This window comes from Schistocerca serialis, chromosome 2, assembly GCF_023864345.2.
Source record: "Schistocerca serialis cubense isolate TAMUIC-IGC-003099 chromosome 2, iqSchSeri2.2, whole genome shotgun sequence".
Classification (NCBI taxonomy): domain Eukaryota; kingdom Metazoa; phylum Arthropoda; class Insecta; order Orthoptera; family Acrididae; genus Schistocerca; species Schistocerca serialis.
The window spans coordinates 1133159205-1133186020 of record NC_064639.1 but is presented as its reverse complement, the minus strand read 5'-3'; the positions used below and the strand labels follow the sequence as shown (position 1 = coordinate 1133186020).

Below are 26816 nucleotides of genomic sequence, written 5' to 3'. Positions count from 1 at the left end.
AGTCCCCTATACGTAGAACTACTTAAACCTAACTAACCTAAGGACATCACAGACATCCATGCCCGAGGCAGGATTCGAGCCTGCGACCGTAGCAGCAGCGCAGTTCCGGACTGAAGCGCCTAGATCCGCTGTAATATTTGTGTCACGCAGATCTGTCACCTGCTTTATCGACGACTGAGTCTATGTGAGTATATCGTTTCATAACCATGCAAACTATTACACCCAGGATTTATATGAACTAAATGATTACAGTTCTCGTGTTGTCGTCATAGCATACCACGTATCCGCGTATCGTACAGTCTAATGACTTTTGCTTCAGATCTACTTGACAAGCGACCCAAATATTGCAGAAATACTGTACAATATGTGGCACTATATTCTAGCATAGAATTTCCGAACAGATGCTCTGTATTTTCCCGGAATCCTTCCCAACAAATCTAGGGCTTCATTAATTCTCCCTCCTATTAATTTAGCGTGTCCGCTATTTTCCGTGTCACTTCTTAGTATTACCCGTAGGTATATAACGAACTGTTATGCTCTACAAGTTCACCACTAAGCTCTTGTTTAGATACTATTGAGAGTTTTCGCTTGCTTATGGGAGTTGCACAGTATTTATGCACATTAAAGGCACGTGCCGTTCAGTACATCAACTGTGAGTAAATGAAATGTATTCGTAGTTGCGAATATGGATAACCATCAGCTAAATAACGAAATGACGACAGTGAAAAACTGTGCCATATGGGGATTTGAAATCGGATTTCGCACTTATGGCGAGCGGTCGCGTTATCATTGGGCTATCCGAGCAAGACTCAGATATCCATATGTCATCGGGCATGTGTATGCAACCTGTACTCATACACCCATTATGCACATTCCCGCCGGCCGTTGTGGCCGAGCGGTTCTAGGCCCTACAGTCTGGAACCGCGCGACCGCTACGTTCGCAGGTTCGAATCCTGCCTCGGGTGTGGATGTGTCTGATGTCCTTAGGTTAGTTAGGTTTAAGTAGTTCCAAGTTCTAGGGGACTGATGATCCCAGATGTTAAGTCCCATAGTGCTCAGATCCATTTGAAGCAATTTTTTTTTTTTTTTTTTTTTTTTTTTGCATGTTCCCGTACAGGGAAGTCATTTTAATTGAAGGGCGCTTGCCTGGTCTCGTCATTTGTTACAATATTGCGAAGCTTGTGCTGTTCAGAATTACGACGCGATGTTCTAAAAAAATGTTCAAATGTGTGTGAAATCTTATGGGACTTAACTGCTAAGGTCATTAGTCCCTAAGCTTACACTCTACTTAACCTAAATTATCCTAAGGACAAACACTTACACCCATGCCCGAGGGAGGACTCGAATTTCCGCCGGGATCAGCCGCTCAGTCCAAGACTGCAGCGCCCCAGACCGCTCGGCTAATCCCGCGCGGCGCGCGTTGTTCTTTCGAACATGCCTGCATATCCGAAGGAACATTGCGACTTGATTCTGAAGAACACAGACATTGCAATATCGCATCGCATCGCAGCTGTAAGTACTGACTAAATCGTACTGCGTTTCCTTACGACAAGACCGTAAATATCATCGTCAGCGAGTAGGTCTGAAGGTGCTGTTAACCACATCCGATAGACCTTTAGCGTATATCGCGAACACTATTCTTCCTCATGGCACATATGTTACTTCTTTCGTTTATGTTGGACTTTGTTAACCTATATCTATCTGATCTACCTGACACTTCGTCCAGAAAATAATGCTATGCCGATGACCTGGCTCTAGCCGTAAAACACCAGAAAATGAAGACAACAGAAGAGATTCTAGCCAAAGACCTGTCTGCATTAAATAATTACTTCAAAATCTGGAGACTACAACCCAGCGTGAGTAAAACAGAAGTGTGTTGCTTCCATCTAAATAACCAGTTGGCGAACGTAAAACTGGGAGTAAGTTTCAGAAGCAAAATTCTTCGTCACAATTGGAACCCAAAATATCTTGGTGCCATCCTGGATCGTACACTATCCTTCAAACAACACCTTCTTAACTTAGCTCAAAAGTTGAGGACTCGAAACAACATGTTCCATAAACTATGCGGAACTACCTGGGGATCTTGAGCAACCACCCTCCGATCTTCAGCTCTGGGCTTGGTGTACTCTAGTGCTGAGTATTGTGCACCTTTCTGGACGAACAGTCATGGTACAAGGTTTGTTGATACCCAGCTGAATACGACGATGCGCATAGTATCTGGCGCAGTCAGATCTACACCAGTTTATTGGCTTCCACTGTTAACCGGTATAATGCCTCCTGATCTACGCAGATGTACTGCCCTTATGAGAGAATTCCACAAGATCTCCAGGAATTCTATCCTACCCGTGCATAGCGACCTGCCACTTGTAAATCGTAAGAGACTGAAATCACGCCATCCAACTCTGTGCGATGCTGCTGACATGGTTGCTAATGATTTCAAACCTCTCGGAGCATGGAAAGGTCAGTGGGAAGCAATGACAGATGTGCACCTGCATAACATCTTCTCAGGTGCTAAACTTCCAAGTGGATTCGACCTACCACGCAAGACCTGGACTACCCTCAACAGAATCCGTACCGGCCATGGCCGATGCAGGGATGCTCTAAGTGGAAGAAGCTGCCTAATCCAGCCTGTGACTGCGGGGGTCCACACCAGACTGTCCACCACATTGTCAGTGAATGCAGGATTCGAGCCTGACACGGCGCCAGAGAGGACTTCCTGCTAGCAATTCCAGATGCAGTGCGCTGGATTGAAGGACTGGATATTCAGTTGTAAAGACAAACTTAAGTTTCTTGTGTCAATATGTACATATGTATATGTAATTTAATTTCATGATACGAGGGCTATCCGCAAAGTACATTACGTTTTGGAATTAAAAATAAATAAAGTATTAAATTTTTTTTTATCATATACAGATGAAAGCCACACTTAAATACTACTTTTCTACATAGTTGCCATTTAAATTAAGGCACTTATCGTAGCGATGGACGAGCTTGGAAATTCCTTCATCGTAAAATTCGGCCGCCTGCGCCTTCAACCACGTGGTTACCTCTTCTTGAAGCTGTGCGTCGTCATCAAAACGCTGCATAGCCAACCACTTCTTCATTGCTGGGAATAAGTGGAAGTCGCTCGGTGCCAGGTCGGGACTGTACGGCGGATGAGGAAACAACTCCCACTTAAAAGATGCGAGAACTTCACGAGTGGCATTTGCCGTGTGGGCCCGGACGTTGTCGTGAATCAGCAAGATCTTTGAGCCCAACTTTCCCCTGCGCTTGTTTTGTATTGCTCTTCTGAGGTTGTGCAGAGTTTGGGAATACCTTTGAGAGTTTATTGTAGTGCCTCTTTCCAGGAAATCCACAAAAATCACACCTTTTCTGTCCAAAAAGACAGTCATTACGTGGTTGAAGGCGCAGGGGGCCGAATTTTACGACGAAGGAATTTCCAAGCTCGTCCATCGCTACGATAAGTGCCTTAATTTAAATGGCAACTATGTAGAAAAGTAGTATTTAAGTGCGGCTTTCATCTGTATATAATAAAAAAATTTCCAATAATTTATTTATTTTTAATTCCAAAACGTAATGTACTTTGTGGATAGTCCTCGTATGTCTGTATTAGCCATACGCTAAAAAAAAAAAAAAAAAAAAAAAAAATGTTTGACTTCTTCTGGTGTGACTTTGCAGGGTACTATCAGTGTGTGTCTGACAAGTCAAACATTTCCGAATGAAGATAACGCCGCACTGACGTCTCGTCTATTGCTCTCAGTCTTGAGTCACCCACGTACGGGTTTTGGAAGTCCCTGACACGATCGGTACCTCCCATTCATAGATTGCACTCAGTGCGACCGGTCACGTTGCGGGTTCGGGCTTCCCCTAGACCACAGACACTCCGGCAGCCGAACGGCCGTATGGGGGCGGAAGGGCACGAGCAGCGGAGTGGGGGGAGAAGCTTTGATATGCGGGATGGGGGCTGATCTCGCCGGCGTGCGTCACTGCGGTTTCGCGGGAGCTCGGCGTGCCCGTGCTGTGCTGTGCTGTGGGCTGGCCTTGCAGGCAGGCAGAGTGACGTCGCGCGGCTGACTGGTGGTGGGGGGGCCGTGACGAGCTGGCCCGCCCCCCGGGCTCTTCTCGGCGGCAACGCGGGACAACACAGTCGCAGCCAGGGACAGTATAATACGGAACGCCGACCGACAGCGGCCGCAGTCTAGCTACACAGACGGATGCGATTCCACTGGGCTCTGCACCTTCCCTGTCGACAGAAGGCCGCTGCACTTGCCGACCATTCTGCGCTTGCTGGTTGCTTTTAGACAGAAACAGGTAACGCCAGTTTTCGTTTTGAGGAATATTTCTTTATTACTCCACCATTTCTAAACTTTGACTCCCTCTGGGTTGGCACTAGACGCTCGCCAAATTTGAAGTGCGACATCTACATACATACTCCTCAATCCACAATAAGGTGCGTGGAGGAGGGTACCTCGTACCACAACTAGCAACTTCTCTCCCTGTTCCACTCCCAAACACAATGAGGGAAAAAATGACTGCGTATATGCCTCTGTACGAGCCCTAATCTCTCTTATCTTTGTGGTCTTTCCGCGAAATATAACTTGGCGGCAGTAAATTTGTACTGCAGTCACCCTCAAATGCTGGTTCTCTAAATTTCCTCCGTAGCGATTAGAACGAAAAGAACGCCTCCTATCCTCCAGAGACTCCCACCCCAGTTCCTGAAGCATTTCCGTAACACTCGCGTCATGATAAAACCTACCAGTAACAAATCTAGCTTCCCGCCTCTGAATTGCTTCTATGTCCTCCCTCAATCCGACCTGATAGGGATCCCAAACGCTCTAGCAGTACTCAAGAATAGGACGTATTAGTGTTTTATAAGCGGTCTCCTTTACAGATGAACCACATCTTCTCAAAATTCTACCAATGAACCGAAGACGACTATCCGCCTTCCCCACAACTGCCATTACATGCTTGTCCCACTTCATATCGCTCTGCAATGTTACGCCCAAATATTTAATCGACGTGAACTGTGTCAAGCGCTACACTACTGATGGAGTATTCAAACATTACAGGATTCTTTTTCCTATTCATCTGCATTAATGTACATTTATCTATATTTAGAGTTAACTGCCATTCTTTACACCAATCACAAATCCTGTCCAAGTCATCTTGTATCCTGCTACAGTCACTCAACTACGACACCTTCCTGTACGCCACAGCATCATCAGCAAACAGCCGCACATTGCTATCCACCCTATCCAAAAGATTATTTATGTAGATAGAAAACAACAGCGGGCTTATCACACTTCCCTGGGGCACTCCAGATGATACCCTCACCTCCGATGAACACTCACCATCGAGGACAACGTACTGGGTTCTATTACTTAACACGTCTTCGAGCCACTCGCATATTTGCGAACCAATCCCATATGCTCGTACCTTAGTTAGGAGTCTGCAGTGGGGCACATGGCCAAACGCTTTCCGAAAGGCAAGGAATATGGCATCCGTCTGATACCCTTCATCCATGATTCGCAAGATATCGTGTGAAAAAAGGGTGAGTTGCGTTTCGCAGAAGCGATGCTTTCTAAAGTGCTGATGCATGCACAGCATCTACTCTGTCTCAAGGAAATTCATTGTATTCGAACTGAGAATATGTTCGAGAATCCTGAAACAAAAATGTTAAGGATATTGGTCTGTAATTTTGAGGATCCGTCCTTCTACCCTTCTTATATACTGGCGTCATCTGCGCTTTTTTCCAGTCGCTCGGGACTTCACGTTGGGCAAGAGATTCGCGATAAACGCAAGCTAAGTAAGGAGCCATTACAGTAGAGTACCCTCTGTAAAATCGAATTGGAATCCCATCGATTCCATCATGTTATTAGTTTACATAATTTTTTTATTAAGCCCTAACAGCTAGTTCTGAGGGAATGGTCATTCTCGCACTTCACCCTCGTAAACTATATCGTGGGGAGTGTTTTGAACTAAGGATGCTTAAGATACCGGTAGAGTTCAGGCCTGAACTACCACTACCAACCGCAGCAAACAATTGCGCTGTAACCACTACCAAATGTTTTGTTCTCTAATTTGCTTTGCGTTTTGGGTTCTTTATTCCTTTTCTCTCTCTCTCTCTCTCTCTCTCTCTCTCTCTCTCTCTCTCTCTAATTTTGAATTGAGTAAAGAGACTAATCCTGGTGCGTAAAGGGATTCGAATGAGACTTTCAACGCATGATAAATCAGTGAGCTTTTTGACCGTTATGTCACTTTTGCTTTCGTGGAAGCACAGAACGCGACGTAGGATGGCAGTCCTTCGACAGGGAGGCGGTGCTGATTCCCCCGCACCGCTCCACTCCCCTCGGGTAGCCAAAGTTCTGGTTTGTTTACGGTCGCGGTCGACTGCCACGATATACTGTCCGCATAACAACTCGGACATCACATGGTACGCGTGGCATGGTCGTCAATGGGAACGATCTTCGAACAAGTATGCACAAAGCACGAGTACATTGTTTTGGCTCAACAGTTAACTTGTTTACGTGTTTTGCGGGTACTTGCTCAGAGATCGTGGTCATTTCTGTTTTACACAAGATGATGATCACATTCACTTTCACACTTGAGAATGGCCACTTTGAAACTACAAAGCAGAGTGTTATTAAAGTAATCTATGTTACTGTATTGCTAATCTGGTTCATAGCACCCGCTCTGTTGCAGGGTGCCTAGCTAACGTCGCCCAGGAGCAACAAAAACTTCAATTTCATTGTCAAACTATCGACCGAATATAAAAATTAAAAACGCTGTCGAAATCTACTCGTGGGTTTAATTTTACGTAAAAAGTTTAATACAGTAAGACATACGTTTACAACCTGTTTACAAGTCCCGAGACACTTACGGCGCTTAGAAAATACCCAGACTATATTCATTCAATATTTGAAAATGAAAGCGCTCAGCGACCTTCAGCAGCCTTGTAGGTAGCGCAGCCACAGCTATGAAGTAATCTTCGGTATTAATTTTCAGCTATATTTTGCCCTTTATTATTGGATCGCTACTGGTTTCATGACACGGTTTTCAGGTTCTGCTTTTCCCGTCGATAGCTATTTACCTGATGGATTTGGTCCAGGTAGAAAATCCCTCCATTTTGTGGCAACTACTTCTTGGCTTTTCATTCTGGCTCAAAGTTAGGGCTTAATAGTTTTCAATTATTTTCTCCTTACTGATGGATTCCTATGGTATGACGTGTTTGACCCATCCACTATCCTGGAGTCCGGCTGTTTTATTCTATGACATACTGCCTTTTATGGGTTTTATTCTGACGGACGACGAATGTTGGGTAAAAAAGGTTCCGAACTTTCTCGCTAATGTTTGTCATGTCACCACTAAAATTTTGATACTCATGTAAAAGTTTTTAATATTTTTTAAATTCTCTTTTTAAAAATCTTAATTTACCATACCAGCGTATGTCTCAGGGTTGTTACTCCGTCTATATTGTTATACAGTTGGTCACGTGAAGATGTGCCTTTTAGTGCCACGAAACTAGTAGTGATCCAATAATAAAGTACTAATTACAGCTGAAGTGGTTTAGTAACACCCAAGGTAATTTAAAACCTTTTCTAATTTTTTTTCCTCGGTTACATGCTACACATCAAATATTTAATACAATAGCTCATCTGTAATATAATCACAGGTTTGCAGCTGTCTTGTTCACGGTAGATTCCTTAAAGAATGGGGCGTGTGTGGTTTATTGGTCTAAACTGACAGCGTGCTACAAATGTCACCCCTTAATGTGCCTAAACTTACTTTCTTCCAGTTTCGACCACTGCGAAATTCAGAAGGGACATTTATCATCAGATGCCACATGAAATTATAGCTTCAATAAAATCTGTTATACTTTAGTATAAGTCACTGTTGTGAAGTTAGCGATTCCATCATTCTGCACAGTTCAACGAAGTCACAGTTAATAGAATAGTTGAAATGTTGTGTACTAGTTCTGCAGCGTAGCCGAAGATAGATTGCAAGGTGATAATTTTACAACATGGTGAAGTCCACGGATGACAATGAAATGTAGCATTACACGAGGTTGGAATATATGATGCAGCTGGTTACCAGAGTCGTGGCATTTTTGTTTACCTTGAGCACTGTTACAATTACTTACCCGCTAAAAAACCCCTATTGTCCCAATGTAGTCTGATATGTTCACTTTTAATATTTTTTAAGGCGTAGCTGTTGCGTTTCAAAATCTTCTTTCCATGCCTCATTATTTTGAAAGTTAGAATACGCGTCTTTACATGATGTCTTATTCGCCATACTAGTTACCTAGTTCTTGCCTTGCTCATGGCATCACGTGTAAAAGCTGACCGCTTTCATCGTTTTCAGTATTTCCATATTCAATATGTATATAAATTTTGTAAGTAGGTGTAGGACTGTCGCAATTGAGGCAGGCAGTGGAGAAACAGAAGCATGCATTAGCACACTGTGTAAAAGACAACCAAGTATCTTCTCTAATTCAGACTAGCGACACGAAGCTTCTCAAAGAACACCTAACAAAGAACCAGTACTGGAAAGCTGCATTCCAGTGCTGAACCAACAGCTCGAGAAATAAAGCATTTCATGAACCACTTTATGGACAAGATAAACGCAAAGTAGAAAAGATCGGATGTTGACTAACAAAGCCATAAATCAGGAAATTAGACTGGTTTCCGCTGCGCAGGAACGAACAATCAAGAGTAACGCCATGGTAGCCAGAATCGAGAACTCAAAAGACTATCCAAAATGCACTCTCTGAAAAGAAGGTAAGGTTGGAAAAAGATCGCTACTGATCACCGGTGTGGGAGCCGTAACAGATAGGGTTAATAGAAGAGATAGAGAAAATCCAAAGGAGAGCAGCGCGCTTAGTTAAAAGATCATTTAGTAATCGCGAAAGCGTTACGGAGATGATAAACTCCAGTGGAAGACTCTCCAAGAGAGACGCTCAGTAGCTCGGTACGGGCTTTTGTTGAAGTTTCGAGAACATACATTCACCGAGGAGTCAAGCAGTATATTGCTCCCTCCTACGTATATCTCGCGAAGAGACAATGAGGATAAAATCAGAGATTAGAGGCCACACAGAGGCATACTGACAATCTTTCTTTCCACGAACAATACGAGACTAGAATAGAAGGGAGAACCGATAGAGGTACTCAAGGTACCCTCCGCTACACACCGTCAGGTGGCTTGCAGAGTATGGATGTAGATTGTAAGCAGAGGCACAGACCCGTGAAATAAATGACCCGCTGGAATTTGTCGAAATTGTCATCCGCCAGTGGCAAATTGATGGGATCACAAGCCAACAAAAGCTGTAGCAAACGAACATGCCAAGTTACTGTGGGACTTGAGACTTCAGACGCATCGAATGCTGGGATACCAAAAGAGTGGAGGAAAAGGAAGTGCAGCTCATTAACATTCTCATCCCAGGTCCTAGCAGAATCGACGAGACACCTCGAGAAACTTAAGATGCGAGGACTTGAAAAGCGAACTACAGTGAGACTGGCGTAAACCATTCAAAGTGGTCGCAGTGGTTCTCGGTACACTGGGAGCAGTGCAAAATCAACTTGCTGGTCAGCTGGGTTAGCGCATTGGTGCTCAAACCAGCCTTAGCGTTGAGGATCGCTTTACCTTACTGCCCAACGGTGACAGCCTAGCCACGTTCTCTTTTTTTACAGTATCTCAAAGCTGACTACTCCTTCGCGACATTGTGTTAATGAAACTTTCATGGCACAGTAGTTCAATTATGGTTCGACGGTTCTCTTCAGTTCATCGAACTAGCAAATACCCCCATTATATCTCAAACAGGAAATAAAGAAATGACGAAAAAGATTTAGAACATGTGAGGAGCCCAAATCTTGTCCCAGGCTCTTATGTCAGCAGGTTTATTTTTCGCTTTAGTGACTCCAGAGTTCATAAATGTAACAAATATTGCCAGGAAAGTCTAAGCATTTGAAAGGTGTATTAAATTGTAAGGTTCTTGCTACTTGCAAAACGTAAATGAAACTGAAATGTATCAAGTAACTTTCGTGTGTGATACTGCATACGCAAAGCTGATATTCAGAGAGGAACAGCTTTACCATCCACCAATCCAAACACCGTACCCGTTTGTGCTTCCTGTGAATCACGACAATCACGCCAAAAATAAATTTATAAAATGCCTGGCATGTTCCCTGAACTGTACACGTCTTTGGCAGATGAGGAATTTCGAAAGCAATTTCATTAAGTTCAAAAACTTAGCATAGTAATAAAGTCGCCCACAATACCAGCGAAATCAATCGGAGGTTTTCATGGCTGTTCGCGTGTTCGGCGTGATAGATCGACAAGGGAAAAACTGGGGTCGATGAATAAATTGTCATTGCTGGCTTGTGTTCATTATTCTCCTACGCTGTCTAAGCACTGCATAACTAACTCTCTAGACTTATAATTTTCTACTGAAATGCCTTCTTTCAGGTATTTACTTTTCTGATGCAGGGTCCATTTTTTGAAAAGTCGAGGTTTTTGTGTTAACCTTTTCGCACTTTGAGTCATATAGATCAACGTCCATACCTTTCGTACGCTTTGGTAAATTCCCTGATTTTTCTGTATGACATTTCAGATTTGCCTAAATTTGCGTATATCTGTATACCTTCCACGTTTGTCATGAAGTTTTACACGAAATTCCTGGACCATTTCAGCATGCTATCAAATCTAAAGAGTAGATATTTATACTTAGAGGCTGTACGACGCAATATATTAATATTCAGCAACAACTGTCATGCAAATGAACAACATTTCTGCAACTTTGTCTGGGAGATTCGAATTCGTTTCCATAAAACAGTTTGCTTCGTATTAAGTTTCACTGTTCGCCGCTCAGACCGCGCGTTTGTTTGTAATGATCCTATTACTCCGATAAAAAAGTGGGATCAGTGAATGAAACAGTGAAACTATTTGTTGTGGCTCTGCTGAGAAAGGCACGGATACTGTATTTGCGTGGAACAGGAGTTCGCAGCTCCGTTAAATTTCGCGCTGTGACATGTTGTAAAAGAACTTCTGTGCAATAACCGCCGCTGAAAATCAGTCTGGCAGCTTATCACGGGACATCACACGATTTATGGTTTTCTTATTTCTCGCATTGTACGGCACCAGTGATATAGACTGACCAATATTTATTATTTACAGGATACGGCTGTGTGCAAGTGTGTAAATTTGTGCTTTGCCGAACACGTTTCGTCCCTGTGTTCTATGAAGCATCTTCAGCGTCAGTCTGTTACCTTGGACTGCATTTTTGCTTCCTCCATTTCTGTTGCTGCTCTACTTGCAGTGCTGTAAACATTTATCAGCACAGCAAACCGCGTGTGTAAACTTCCCACGCGCTATAGCCTTCAGTTTTTTGCAGTGTTGCCAGATAAAAAACAAATTTGGTGACTACTGGTATGAGTACCGTTACTTACTACTTCTGTGCGTCAGTACCCTAATAAGTTAATTTAACGTGCAGCACTACTTTATGAAGTTTACATGAAGTAATGCACCAGATAACAGCTGAATGATTTGGAATTAAACGTAGGAAATAAGTCAATTCAATCTTGATAATGGTAACTTGTCGAACTGGCCGCCAAGTTGATAGTTAGAATTTAAATTATTCACGCACTCACTGTCGATGAAAACATCCACAGAGTTCTTTATATTAAACTTTCGGATTTCTCTAGTAATAGTCCTTCGACAGTAACAGTATTACCTCGCTTATCGGCACACATTGTTACTGATGTTAGTACTAAAACGTTTCACTGTACTCTAAAGTGAAATGGCATTTAGCCTGTTCAGTTAACGCAGGATCTAAATCGGATACTATGAAAATTATAAAATTGTTTGCTTAAACTGCACAGAAGCTTCAACTACGGTCAAATATTCTTCAGAGGCATATGCCCACATAACTCCCGAACTTATTTCATTTCTCGCAAAAAGGAATGAAGCGAACGTTGTCATTCGAGTCTTTTTAAAAACTTGAGTTTCCACTATTGAGAGCGACAAATCGTCCATTTACAGGAAGTTAACATCGCAATAGTGTGTGTACAGCTTCAGTTCTTTTTATGAAATACGGCTAGCAAAATCTGACTTCAGTCTTAGAGGGTTTTTTCTTTGGACTGCGTTAACAGATATGACATGTTAATGACCTAAAAACTTTCAGCATTGTACTTGATAATGGCATGGTACAGAAAGTAATACAGTCGAATAGCGGTTTCATCTTTAAAAAAAGATTTTAATAAGTTCTAAAAGCAGTTAGCGCAGTAAAACGTTGAAGATTTGAGTCTTTGTTGAGTGATTGCCTCGATTCAAGCTTTGGGAAATATTTTTCATCTTTTAGTAACGCTTTTTAAAAAATGGTTTTCGTTCCGGAACCTGCTCCAAGGCGCTTTTCAACTTTTAGCTGTTTATCCAATATTTAAGTGCTAGTAATTATTTTGAAATAAGTTCAAAATGTACAGTCCTAAAAACTGGTTGGCGATTTAAGTGCGACCTTCGTGCAGTGCGTCAGCAGAGAGAAAATACGGCAGTAGATCCGGGAAGACAGTAGATTACACTTTCTCGATCACATTTGCAGATGAGGAAAGAATAATGTGCAGAGGAATATTTGCGGTTTTAGTTCGCGGTTGGCCTTCTACAAACAACTTTTTATTCCGAAAGTACAGCGGTTTATATTTTCCCGAACATAGTTTCCCTTGCTTGTGAGACAAATGCTGGAAGTGGTAATCCCCTACTCTTGAGGGAAGGGTGGCGCGGGCGGGAAGAGGGGGTATTTGCCACTCCCCCTTGGAATCTGGGTACAGGGTTTTTATTCATATGCTGAGTGGGTGACCATTAATTGTTTGGAATCTGCTTTGTAGTCATCTGCAGAATTTCTTATGGCATGGCAATATCGAAATTTAACGAACTCATTTAACCTATACAAAAACGATTATTTTAGGGTATTAACCCCCATCCTCCTAGAAAGAACTTCCACAGACGCTCATGAACCCCCCGCCCCCATTAACTCCCACTTGGGAGATGCGCTATGCCTTTGTTAGTTCGCCTGATAACTGCCTGCAAAGAAACGCGGCAGCTAGATCACAAATAGCCTGCTCTATTACTTGTAACGGAATAAAAATGAAAACAAGCACGTAGAACAGATAAACCATGATTTTGTACTAGTCTGGCTGATGGGTATCTTCATAAACAATCTTCCCGGAACGCAGAACTCATTTATTAAATCACATTCCAGATGCTAGCAACTCGACGTGAAAGTTCACTGCATTTACGTCAGTAAAGCCGGTTATTATTTCCTTCGTAGGAAGAACGGCGTCTCCTGATTACAAACTGACGGGTTGTTTTATTGTATGGACTGTATATTTGGCTTTCCAAGAAATGTATGTAAGTATGGAGTATAATTTGTAATAAATCATACATAACAAAACTTACTAGCTTCTTAATAGTGAGAGGGCACAAGCTTTAGCTCTGAACGAGCAACATTTGCAAAAGGGGTTTTATTCTTGCCATTCTTTCACCGTGGGAAAGGTATTCACAGAAAGAAATTAAGGCCTTCTGGCTGCATTTCTTCGTTCTTAATGCGTCAGCTGGCTTAAAATTGATGAAAGGGCGCTGAAGGTTTTAAACCTAAAATTTCGTTAGAAGTAATTTCAGCGTGCAATGTCACAGGCAAGCTCTCATTTTGCATAACTGCGTTGTCATAGTCCCGCACGAGGAAGAGCGTACGAGTATTGTTCCGAGCAGGCTGATGAAACATGCATGCATTTCCGTGGACCAGCTCACGGGAACAGGTCGCACCTGTTGAAAAATGCATTCAACAGCCAACCCAACCAAACAAATGAACAATTTAGACGGTTGGTGGAAGCAAATGGCATTGCCGTCTCTCTGGATAGTAGTAGACAGGTGTGTGTGTGGTGTGGTGTGAATACCAACAACTAAAACTCATAGCAAAGACTGAATACAGAACTTCGTCTAATTGAACTCTGTGGGCAAAAGGTTAGGTTCTAAAAAAATTTCTGTTTCTATAATTTCGCTCTTAGTCCTTCTCCAGTACTTTGCACATAGTGTGAAATTTCCGGTCCGACAAAATCTCTTCGAACTGGACCTTTCACGAGCCGTTATTAGCGTCATGTTCACGGAACTGATTGCTGGAACTGAAGTTGAGTTGGTTAACAATACGAATATCAGCGTAACATCCTAACTCACGACTTCGTTTAAAACAGGTGTGTCTAACCCACGGGTCGCCTGTGGCCCAAAGAGAGTATCGATGCGGCCGAAGAAGTGAGAATATGTCACACGATAAGAAAAAAGTCCATTCTATTTCGTTCATGTAAAATTATATTGAAACAGTCCTAGATATGGGATGGAATACACATCCATACTTATAGATTTGATGCAAGTATTTGAAAGTCGATTTCAGGATTTTCGAAAAATAATGAATTTCTGTATTTATGAGACAAGATTTACAAATGATACAGATAAGTTACCAGAATATTTTCAGTTGGAAAGCATCTAGTAGCAAGCTAACATCCAAGTAGAATCAAAATTTGACCATGTCTCTTCATTGGAATTCACGAATCATACCGGCCCAGATACAAATAGCTGTTGTTGTATAGTCATCTGTTACATATGTTATCTTTCTTTGGAAGCGCACACGTTTGTGAACAGTTATTTCCAAGAGTAAAGTATACAAAGCACAAAAATCTAACATCTTGAATAAATAAATAAATAAATAAAGCTGCGAACATTAAATTTTGTTTTGGTATTACTCCTTCTCTGCACATTTACACTTAAATGAGACACATTTCTCCCAAGAATGGAAGACTTCACGTAGACTTTGGTTGTAAAAGTCCGTCTTCTGCTTGTTCAGGAAACGTTGCACCTCTAAAATCATGCCGTCGTCATTCTGGAAACGTCTGTCACGCAATGGTTTCTTCATCGGACAAACGAGGGACAAGTCGCCTGGCGCATGTCAAAAGCGTACGGGAGAATAGGCAAAATTTCGTAGCCCACAGAAACAAAAGATAATATGCTTCACTTTGCCCGATGATGGTCGGTTTTCGCCTTTTTCGGCGAAGGTGAATCCACTTGTTTCCTCTACTTGCTTTGCTCCTTGTCTCGGAGGTCAGGATCATAACGCCTATCGTTCGCCCACGGTGATTAGGAGGTTAAAGTCGTCCTCTGGATTGGCGAGACAGCTGCCGACATCGTTCGTCGGCCTTTTCGAAAGGATGAGAGCAGTGTAGGAACCCAGCAGACGGCGACCTCCCTGACGTTCCAAACGTCGTGCATGTTTTGGAAAAGTGGCTAAAATTTATTTTCCAGTTTCGCTTGCTTGTGATACATCTTTAATCTTGGTACTTCAGAGATGATCAACAGCTTCGTTCTTAGACATTGACACTGCAAGCATCTGCCCAACCTAACCACTGTGCGTGCCGGTGTATTGTTGCTATGCAATTTCAAGAATTCAACAGGATTGTTGCATCTTCCTCCTCAAATGAAGAAAGTTAATTACCGCACGATAATCAACTTTCTCAGCGGGCCCCGCCATATGTTTTGGTGCCTCTAATGGCCTGCTACGTGGGGACTTAAAAGTCTAACAAAACTTCGAAAGTGAATCTGAAGAAGTGTAGAACTTGTATTACGAAGTCGTAGTACTTTGGCTATCCTTTGTAAGAATCAATACGACTAGCACCAGTTTCATGGAAAACCAGCTCCCTCCTTTCTTCTGAGATCCAGAAGGAAGTACATATAGGAACCCAAGCGGCCATGAATACCTTCAAAGTCGACTTCTCACACATGGTTGCACTGGTTGTCTGCCTGCAAAGCCAAAACCAAACGCATTCTCACAAATGAATCTGGGACTCAGCGTTCTTAACCCTTTCAATACAAGCGGTTTATTAATTTTTGAAGTACCAGTGCCTTTCTCGCGAAATCACCGATGCTATTGCAAAACAGACATATAGTGATACCCTGAGGAACATATACAAATATAGAATGAGATTTTCACTCTGCAGCGGAGCGTGCGCTGATATGAAACTTCCTGGCAGATTAAAACTGTGTGCCCGACCGAGACTCGAATTCGGGACCTTTGCCTTTCCCGGGCAAGTGCTCTACCATCTGAGCTACCGAAGCACGACTCACGCCCGGTACTCAGTTTTGCTCCTGCAAGGTTCGCAGGAGAGCTTCTGTAAAGTTTGGAAGATAGGAGACGAGTTAATGGCAGGAGTGAAGCTGTGAGTACCGGGCGTGAGTCGTGCTTCGGTAGCTCAAATGGTAGAGCACTTGCCCGCGAAAGGCAAAGGTCCCGAGTTCGAGTCTCGGTCGGACACACAGTTTGTATCTGCCAGGAAGTTTCATATACAAATATAGTTCATTGTAGCAGCCATTTATAGGGCCCAAACCAACAGTCGGCACAGAGACTGTGCTACATGATTGTAAGACAGACATTCACATTTTATGCTGAGAATTTTGACATAATTGCCAATGAACGTTAAGTGTATCTAAAGTTATCGGAGCGTAAATTTCAGTTTGTTCTGCTGCTTTTATGAGTAGTTTCTAAATGAAAGTACTGGAGCAGTATTTTTCTCATATAAATTCAGGTATATTTTTGCTTGTTATTTAGGACTATAACTTGTAGGCGTTAAAGAGCTCGTGGAAGTTTAAAGCTGTGGGATTGTGTCTAGAAAAAATGCGAATCTGTCAGATATCTCTCATGAAATGATAGTTGTTGAAAAGTGCAAGTCTCATTGGTTCCAAAGTGAAACCACTACTTTCAAACAATTGATTTTTTACCAATTTCTTCTCCTATTCGTTATTATAATACGAAGGACAATTTTGTGAAAAATTTTGATTAAAATTTTTAGATTGTAATGATTCATAGGGTTAAGGAAAGTATAAACTGTTACTATTCTAGAAGTTTATAAACCTAACATTTGTAGCTCTGAGGCTTTTCAGTTATATATCGTGAGGTCAAATAATTAGCAAAATTTTGACACTGAAGGAAGGTCTGTAGGCGAACAGTGCTTGTCGGAGACTGGTAGGGGGCCCTAAGAGAAAATACTGTGGAGTGTGCTGGCCCACTCGTAACTGGAATCAGTTCAGTCAAAAATCGGTAAGCAGTGATGTAAGGTTGATGTACCATGTTACATGGCAGGCAGATGGTAGACTTAAACAGAATAACTCAGAACGCAATTCCTTTACTTCGATCTTTCCGCTGAACCGATACTTACCAATTGTAGCTGGGCGTTTACCAGCAACAACTTGGATTAGTCGAAAGCACAGAACAAAGATGAGCTGCGCCATTGATAAGTGTTGTTCAGTCAGGGTGAGAGTGTAGCAGAAATGCTGACGAAACTGCAGTGGGAGACACTGAGAGTACATAGAAAGTCTATGTGCATTGCTAAGTCTCACTCAAAACTCGGAAGAAGAGAACTACTGCTTTCTCGTATTTCATGACAGGACCTAGCTGGTAAGTTTCAAACAACGAAGGGATGAATGGTTTCAATATACCATGCAGCCTTTGGCTCACAAACAGCGATGGTTGAAGATGTTAATGGTCTGAAAGTAAACAGATGTTTACTAGCACAACCTCCATCCTAACAAGAAAAAGGGAGAAATAATCTGCAGCCTTAGTAAGGAAGCTATCGAAAGTTACCATTTTCCTAAAGAATGGATAAAACAAGGACCGATTATTCAGACTGTAATATAAATTCGCTGCTTCCTTTCATCGTTCTTGCCTTCCCCCACTGACTGCTTACAAAAAAGTTAGCGAGATCTAACTTGTCCACTTGATATACTCTGTGGAAGTACGGTGTTTCCACTACGTGTTGCCGTCTCGCCATTAGGAGTCACCTTTGAAAACGAGCTGACTAATGGCGGTGCCATTAGATGACGCCAGCCACTCGACCGTGCCGTTCAGCGCGCCTTCCTGAACGTGGAAACTCTACATCCGCAGGCTATATGACACCACACTCACTTAAAAATTATGCCGCTGTGGTTTCCTAGCACATAAAAACAAGGTACTAAAGTTTAAAGTAACTGAAGAAAAATGTTGAGTCACGTTACAACTTACATTAAAATGTGACGTACAGAGGTTTAATTAATGCCTTGCTGCTCACGAGCCATTACAGCTGAATAGTAAGCGCGCTTGTATTACCTTAGCAACAATAATGGTGGGATTGCGAAGTGTGGGGCACTGCACTTAAACATAATTAGCACAGTGAAAAACGTAACATTTTTCAGAAATAACGTAAAACGCACAACGAACGTGAAAAGTACACACATATGAAAGGGTTGTCGTCTGCCAATTAAGAGACTCCTCAGACTTTCTCCTGTGAAGTTGCTAGCTTTAAATGTTAATGTCAGCACACAGAGTACAATATTTGAATTTCATTTTGTTGAACACAAGCTAACGTTCAGAGCTATATAACGTTTACAACACCCATTTTTTGATTGTGGTATCGCGAAAACAAGGCAAATCAAGCCGACTAAGTCTCTTTAATATATCATTGCATAAAGTCAAAAAGCAGAATTGTCAAACTACTTTCAGTAGAGTACGGTACATCAGTCGATGATTCCACTGGTACTTAGAGCAGATAAAACAACTTCACTGCATCATAATTTTGTGAGCAAAACTTAATGAAGATTTAGTTATTCATTGTAATGGCTTGTTCCGGCCGAAATAGGCCATCTCCATATCTAAGATATTGAAGGTAGTAGCTATTACCAGCATGGAGCTTGTGAAGATCGCCAAAACTCGACTACTACATTTTAGATGTGTAGATTAATTCGGCCGAAAACGAGAATTACAATAGAGGTGACCTATTGTGTGCTTCGTTCATAAAATGTCATATTTTTTAGCAATATTAGTATAAATTAAACATAATTCAATGTCTTAAATGCTGTATCACTTAGTAATTATATGGTCTACCAAGCCTTTACCAAGCGTGGTAGTGCACCGATTACGAATCTGGACTGTCATTCTGAAGGAGAATCTTAGCTGCTCGTCTGGAAATTCAAATTAAGATTAGCCACGTTTCCTCTGAACCATCTGAGGCCGATGCCAAGTTGGTGGGTTTGAGAACGACGTGGCCGATTTACTTTAGTTTCAGTCCAATTAAAACTTGCGTCCGCCTCTAATGACATCGTCGACGATGGGACAGTAAACCCTGATCATACAATTTTCTATGTCATTGATGAAACAATGCGATCGTATTTAACACTTAAAAAAGCAGTTAAAATCGCAATAAATAATTTTAAATTCTGGCAATCGGTTTCGCTCTGTACTACCATCTTCAGGCCGAAGGCTCCACATGAAGTGAGCCGCCTCTTATCACGGAGCTGCTGTGTAGTACCGACTGGTACCACGAACAGATACTGCCAATGCATGAATGGCTCCACACCTGATCTATTGTCTTCGGCCTGAAGCCCGAGGTAACGACCAAACCTTTTACCAGGATTAAAACTAACTTATTACGATCTGCACTGTTTATTGTTGAAAGACCCTAATCTTTGCTCTTTTCCTAGGTAATTACAGTCTTCCATTTCACATCACAAACACCAGTAATAAAAGAAATTAGACGTAAATCACATTAGTGAAATATTTGCATAAGCGTATCGAACTGCTGACTACTTGCATTCTCTCTGTTGCCACGGATAAAAGATTTCCCAGAGTTTGAAAGAAATGATCATCAGACTTTTGAGCCGAAGGTCTGATACAGCAACGTTCGTGAAATGTTGTCTTGACTCTGGTGGCGGAAATCCATTGTGAATGGATTGGTGGTGCAATCGTAAATAACCTGCTGTAAACTGTGAATCCTACCGCGCCATTTGTCATAGGTGAACTTATACTGAACAGTGACTTAAGACCAAATGACATACTACAGTGGAAGAGCTCACACCCCAAATAAAGAAAAGAAAGGGAAATGAAAGCTTAGAGTGTATGACAGACAATTACGGCGCTAGGCTATCCCCTTGAGTTCTGAAGTCAGTTGGACTACACGTATCGTACAGACCTATCAGCAAGTTACATTTAAAGTTTCTCCTGCTGCGGTGTGTACTGCAAGCAGAGCCTATTCAGGGCACCACCATATAGCAGTAATGTGACCCGGTTGCGCATAATGTCATCCTAATTCCAACTCTTTTGTAAAGATGATGGAATGATGAACTAATGGGAAAGTGTACTTTTACGAAAAGTGAAACATCCTAATAAAAGGAGCTATTCCTGAAGATGGGCGTTAGGCCTTTGTCCAACGAATAATTATGTCTAACGTCTCACCTTAGATTGCTGTAGAAATCATGAGAAACGTGATCTATTCAGGAAGCAGTCTCAAACAAGCTCATCAATTCGAATTACGTATCCACTCAGTGGTTGGTTCGAGACGTCATTAGACCGTCGTCTAAAATCACGGAGTCAAGCCGACGTGTTATGGAGCTTGTAGTGGGGAAGAATTCTTGTTTTATTTAGAAGTAACGCCAACAAATTCTATAATTTAAATTGTTCTTCTTTTCTGTGAAAATTGTTTTTGTGATGTATAATTTCTGTGGTTTCTCTGTACAATTCAGCGTAGTGATCAGATCTTGCCAAGACTGCAGTGTCACAAAAACGAATTTCGTGGTTGCCTGGTCCCGGTGATTTACCTGTCCTGCCCAGGCGACAGTTACTCGAGTGCTCCCATTACGAGAGCGTTAATGCTTCTCCATGTAGTTCCTATGCATAGGATTTTGTACACTCCTACTGGGGCAAGCGATGGGCATAAGTCCTTTGCGGTGTTCGAAAATTCACACACCTTTCATGTTGTTCTGAATACTGTATTAATGCCGTGTTTTCCGTATATGTGAAATTTTATAGATGAAAACTTTCCCTTTAGTTGGTTGTTTCTCATTTGTCGCTGTAGACCTTAAAGGGTGTACTGCATTTCCTATGTTTTTTAAGTTTTGAACATGGTAGTGTCGAAACCTAGGTCAGAAGTCTTCTTTTTTGCGACGGAGGGCTGCTATTGCTTTAATTTCACTTCCTATGTCAGTTTGGATTCCGTAGAAATGTTGGAACACTTGAGGCAATACTGACCCTAAGACTTATCTTAGAAGAAAGATTAAGGAAAGGCAAACATACGTTTCTAGCATTTGTAGCCTTACAGAAAGCTTTTGACAATGTTGACTGGAATACTCTTTCAAATTCTAAAGGTGGCAGGGGTAAAATACAGGGAGCGAAAGGCTATTCACAATTTGTACAGAAACCAGATGGCATTTATAAGAGTCGAGGGGCATGAAAGGGAAGCCAGTGGTTGCGAAGGGAGTGAGACAGGGTGGTAGCCTCTCCCCGATGATATTCAATCTGTATATTGAGCAAGCAGTAAAGGAAACGAAAGAAAAATTCGGAGAAGGTATTAAAATCCATGGAGAATAAATAAAAACTTTGAGGCTCGCCGATGAGATTGTAATTCTGTCAGAGACAGCAAAGGACTTGGAAGAGCAGTTGAACGGAATGGACGATGTCTTGAATGGAGGATATAAGATGAACATCAACAAAAGCAAAACGAGGATAATGGAATGTAGTCGAATTAAGTTGGGTGATGCTGAGGGAATTAGATTAGGAAATGAGCACTTAAAGTAGTAGAGGAGTTTTGCTATTTGGGGAGCAAAATAACTGATGATGGTCGAAGTAGAGAGGATATAAAATGTAGACTGGCAATGGCAAGGAAAGCGTTTCTGAAGAGAGATTTAACATAAAGTATGTCAGGAAGTCGTTTCTGAAAGTATTTGTATGGAGTGTAGCCATGTATGGAAGTGAAACGTGGACGATAAATAGTTTGGACAAGAAGAGAATAGAAGCTTTAGAAATGTGGTGCTACAGAAGAATGCTGAAGATTAGATGGGTAGATCACATAACTAATGAGGAAGTATTGAATAGGATTGGGGAGAAGAGAAGTTTGTGGCCCAACTTGACCAGAAGAAGGGCTCGGTTGGTAGGACATGTTCTGAGGCATCAAGGGATCACCAATTTAGTATTGGAGGGCAGCGTGGAGGGTAAAAATCGTAGAGGGAGACCAAGATATGAATACACTAAGCAGATTCAGAAGGATGTAGGCTGCAGTAGGCACTGTGAGATGAAGCAGCTTGCACAGGATAGAGTAACATGGAGGGCTGCATCAAACCAGTCCCAGGACTGAAGACCGCAACAACAACAATGTCTTTGTCAGACTAGCCGTTTCTTATGAAGGCAGTTAATGTTACAGATCGTCCTCAAAGTACTGTGGTTGATTCTTTCAGCCTTAAGGAGCCCAGAGTAGTTGTCGCCTTTGCAAGTCGGATCAATCAACAGCAGCGATAGCAGTATATCAAGCACTGCGACCAGGGACTAACAAACTGTTTTCTGTGACACTGTGGTTTTCGCAAGATGTAATCATTACCACGCTACGATGTAAAAAAGGGCCACAGATATTCAGAAGCACAAACTACTTTAAGAGGTACGAAGAAGAATTGAAATTATAAAAGTTATTGGCATTAGTGCTAAGTAAAAGTGTCAACTCTTTCTCACTACGGGTTCCATAACAGAAGTCGATGCGGCTCAGAGATATTACAGTGGTCTGATGTCACAAACCGACGGTTGCCTGACAACATACAGGGTGAAAAGAATTTAAACCGACAAACTCTGGGAGGTTGTAGGCGACATCAAAACAAATATTTTTCCCTGCTGTCATTTTTCCCTATGAGGACTATTTAAACCGGTAGGGGAATATTTATCTGGCGGCAAATTAATTAAACCAACACTTTTCCATTTTTTATGACCAAGAGACAACACATTAACACGACCCAATTTCAATTACAGTAGATTTTAAAAAATGCCTCCATTGACACGTAAACAAAGGTTACACCGTCGGATCATGTTCTGTCCGACACGAGCAAAAACCCCAGGAGTATCCTGAATTGTTCCTGCTGCTGCTACTATCCGGGCAACCAGATCCTCTTCTGATGCAACACGAGTTGCGTAAACAAGGTTGCGCATCTCTCCCCACACAAAAAAGTCCAGAGGGGACGTATCTGGGGATCGAGCAGGCCACGGTACAGGACCACCTCTGCCAATCCTCGTTCCTGGGAACAGTCGGTCCAGGAATCGACGCACACGACGACTGAAATGTGCCGGCGCCCCGTCATGTTGGAACCACGTGCGTTGTCTTGTAGGGAGCGGGACGTCTTCCAGCAATTCTGGCAATGCTCTGGCTAGAAAATTGTAATAGTGCCTGCCATTTAATGGCCTAGCTAGCAGATACGGCCCAGTTAAACAGTCCTCAACAACACCGAGCCACGCATTGACGAAGAACCGCACTTGATAAGCGCTAGTAACTGTGGCATGTGTGTTATTCTCACTCCAAACATGCGAGTTGTGCATGTTGAAGACTCCATCACACCCGAACGCTGCTTCATCGGTAAACAAACACAGAGGGTGGAAGTGTAGGATGCATTTCACGCTATTCCAGGTACCACTGAGAAAACTGTGCTCTGGGGGGATAAACAACCGGTTCCAGGTTGTGGGCACGCTGTAAGTGAAATAGACGTAATAATTGCTCTCGAAGGACTGTTCTTACATTCGTCTGATTCGTCCCCATGTTACGTGCAATTGCCCAAGTGCTGATTGAAGGATCCTGTTCCACATGCTGCAAGACAGCTTCCTCAAATTGCAGCGTTCTTACCGTGCGACGACGTCCCTGTCAAGGTAATCTGCTAAATGACCCGGTCTCACGCAGACGTTGAAACACAGCAGCAAATGTCGTATGATGCGGGATACGGCGATTACGATACTGTTGTTGATAAACCCGCTGTGCAGCTCGTCCGTTCTGGTGTGCTACGTAGAACGCACCAACCGTATCATTGTACTCACTCCAGGTGTATTGATCCATTAGTAAACTGAGACAATGCATACTACACTGGTGGAGAGCAATTGCCTACAACTGGAGATCGTAATACGCCCTCTAACAACTGGAGAGGGTAATATGGCCTCCACTGCTTTAAATAATCCTCATAGGAAAAAATGACATTAGGGAAAATATTTGTTTTGATGTCCCCTACAGCCACCCAGAGTTTGTCGGTTCAAATACTTTCCACCCTGTATAAAAAGTTCGGCTTGTTGAGTTTGTCTGAGATTGTAACTGCTATAAGTCGTTGATGCCTCTGATGTCCCCGGGATTCAAAGACGACACATAAGACACCACGGCATAACGTCCTTCCGAATAAATTCTGCCAATCTGGCAGTGCGGAGTGTACTCTACAGCAAAATAACTCTCCGTTTGTCCCTAGACGCTTAGCTCCACTTGCAAACTATTACCTTGTCTGGCGTAGCACTGTTAACATCCTGCAGTTTGCCTCGTCGGCTTCCACAGCCGCCTTTAGCTGCCGACCTGTGCCCGCACGTACGTGCATCATTATTATGGAGGAGGAAAGAGAGCTAGCTCTGATTCAGCCCAGCTATGAGGGAGCGGTGTTTCTCCGACGTCACAGTAGCTTTCTCCTGCCGGCTGCCTGTTTACCCGGCATATGCCAACGCCAGTGCGCGCTGCGCAGCTTCCAGTTCCCGTACACGCTTTGGCTCGTCGTCCCAGCTGACCTTTAGCCTTACGGTAGACGGTGCATTGCTACACGCACACAAGCGTACCGTAGGCCTTGGGATTTTCCAGAGGTGAGTCCCCATACTTACAGCGTTAACTTAAAGCATTTCCACGAGCGCAGTTCACACTAATTAACCAACGCCTGTCAGTAGGCAAGTTACTGTGCTTCTGTCAGTTCTTGTCAATAGCTGCGAATGTCAGGTTCCTTACTCAGCTCTTCACCAGCATATGGTAGTACATTACCGTACCGAAATAGCGTTTCGTAACTGTAGTAGTTGACTCTTCATAGGAAGATACATTGACACCTGCGTGGTGGCTGTGTCATTAGTCACTTCTGTTCACACATGAGTGTTTAAGTGCAACGTACCTACTTAGTTGAGGTGCAAAGTACCTGGTTGTTTACAGAGTTGCTGATTTCCTGTATAACTGAGCATTTGTTGTGATCGTGTACAAGAAGAGTTCTCTAGCACTAAATATAGACTGCGTATTACGAATATCCCGTCTATGAGGCATTCTGCACTCTGTCTTTGCCCTTTGTCGGGTTAGTGGAGGCTCAAATGATGTGCGAGACACACCTCGCCTGTTCCCACCTACGTACCGACCCGACTCATAATTTTATCGCTCAAATTTTTTCTCAGTTCTGACATCCATATTGCTTTCAGTGCCTCGATTTTTCGATCCCTCCAATAATAATCAGATAAAATTTCTGACGCCACTAACTGCGGATGTAGTACCTTTTGACCGAGGAACTGACCACCTTTTTAGTCCCTTATCCTGCACCCAACCAACTCCACAGTTCTGTAAAAAAGTTATTGTATTTTGTTCACAAATCAAATGAAAAAAATATATATCTACTAATTGGCGTTGCACAAGTCTCACACTGCGGCTTCCTTCTCATATCATGCAGAGCCTCTGAATTTATCTGATGAAAATATTCAGACCTCCAATGTCAACTGTTCTGAGAGTTCAAGCGCCCCTATAGATTTAGTTAAGTTTCGTCAGAAAAAGGAGCGTCTGAGGGTAAATCTCTCCATCGTGAGGATGCCATTTGCAGTGCTTGAATTCTACAGTATCTGAATTGGTCAATGGATACTTAATAACGCTTCTGATTCTCGTTTGCGCACAGCCCAGTGAGCTGACGCTACTAACTCACCAGTCAGAATTACCAAATGAAACAGTTTTCTTAGACCTCTCCAAGACAGCTCCTGCTCTTTGAGCCAAAATCGATGCTGCACTTGGCATGTCAGTGATGCGTGAACCTAGTGTACCATCACTTTGTTACCGAAACATAATGTGCTTACGTAAAGATGGAAAGACGACCACAGTGTGGGGAGAAGACAGAACTCAGCATTAGTCAAGACGAAATAGTTAAGACTGAATAGTAATCTACATATGTCAGTGATCTGATAACCGCATTTAACAAATGTACTATGTGTTTTTGCATTGTGTTCATTGTCTAGGCAGCAGAAGAAAATTTTCTTGAAGCAGACTGGGCTGACAGTAAATTTCAAGAGAAGCGTAGCTGTACAGGGTGTCCAGAAAGTCAGACAAGCTTGTAATGGTGTCTAAGGGTAGGTCGTGTTGAGAAATCATTAAGGAAAAATGTCGTTACGTTGCGCCGTTCCCTAGTTAATGACCATTGACATTAGACAGTCACGCAGTTGAGGGCGCAAATTCTAGAGGCCCGCCAGAAACGATATCGACAAACGTGTTCTTTAATGTAACAAGAGATACGGAAATTGGACATGAGGCAGTAGTAAGGATGGAACCCGAGCAGTCTCCTGCGCTGTCATTTATGCTAAGAGACGAACTGACACTAACTGTATCTGGTCAGCCGCTTTTAGGCGTCTTCTGTCTTCTTTCCCTGCTGGCCAAGTTTCACAACGTCATAGGCCCACACTCAAAATTGACATTTCCATGATCCGGTTCCTTATTTGCTGACGTTCTTGCTGGTAAGTTGTTTTCAAAATTAAATAAAATATTGGCCTGCTGTATTCACAATTACTATGCATCAACCATCCCTTGTGAACATTCTTGAGAAATAGGTAAATGACTCTGTCGTTTCTAATTCCTCTCTTATAATTATTATTCTTAAGGGGTTTATATTCTCTTTCGGTATTGGATGCCATTAGTTCAGTCTTTGGCTTGTTCTGTCTCATACCATACCGGTTCCAGATTGCACAGTAGCCGTTACAAAAT

At 42.6% G+C, this 26816-nt stretch overlaps 1 protein-coding gene across 1 annotated transcript in view; it reads left to right on the top strand.

Moving 5' to 3' along the window:
• The first annotated feature begins 4142 nt into the window (after positions 1-4142).
• LOC126458597 (leukocyte elastase inhibitor-like) overlaps positions 4143-26816 on the top strand; it is a 48830-nt gene continuing 26156 nt past the window's right edge. The window contains exon 1 of the mRNA XM_050095750.1: positions 4143-4311. The gene's annotated coding sequence lies outside the window, so the exon portion shown is untranslated. The remainder of the gene's footprint in view (positions 4312-26816) is intronic.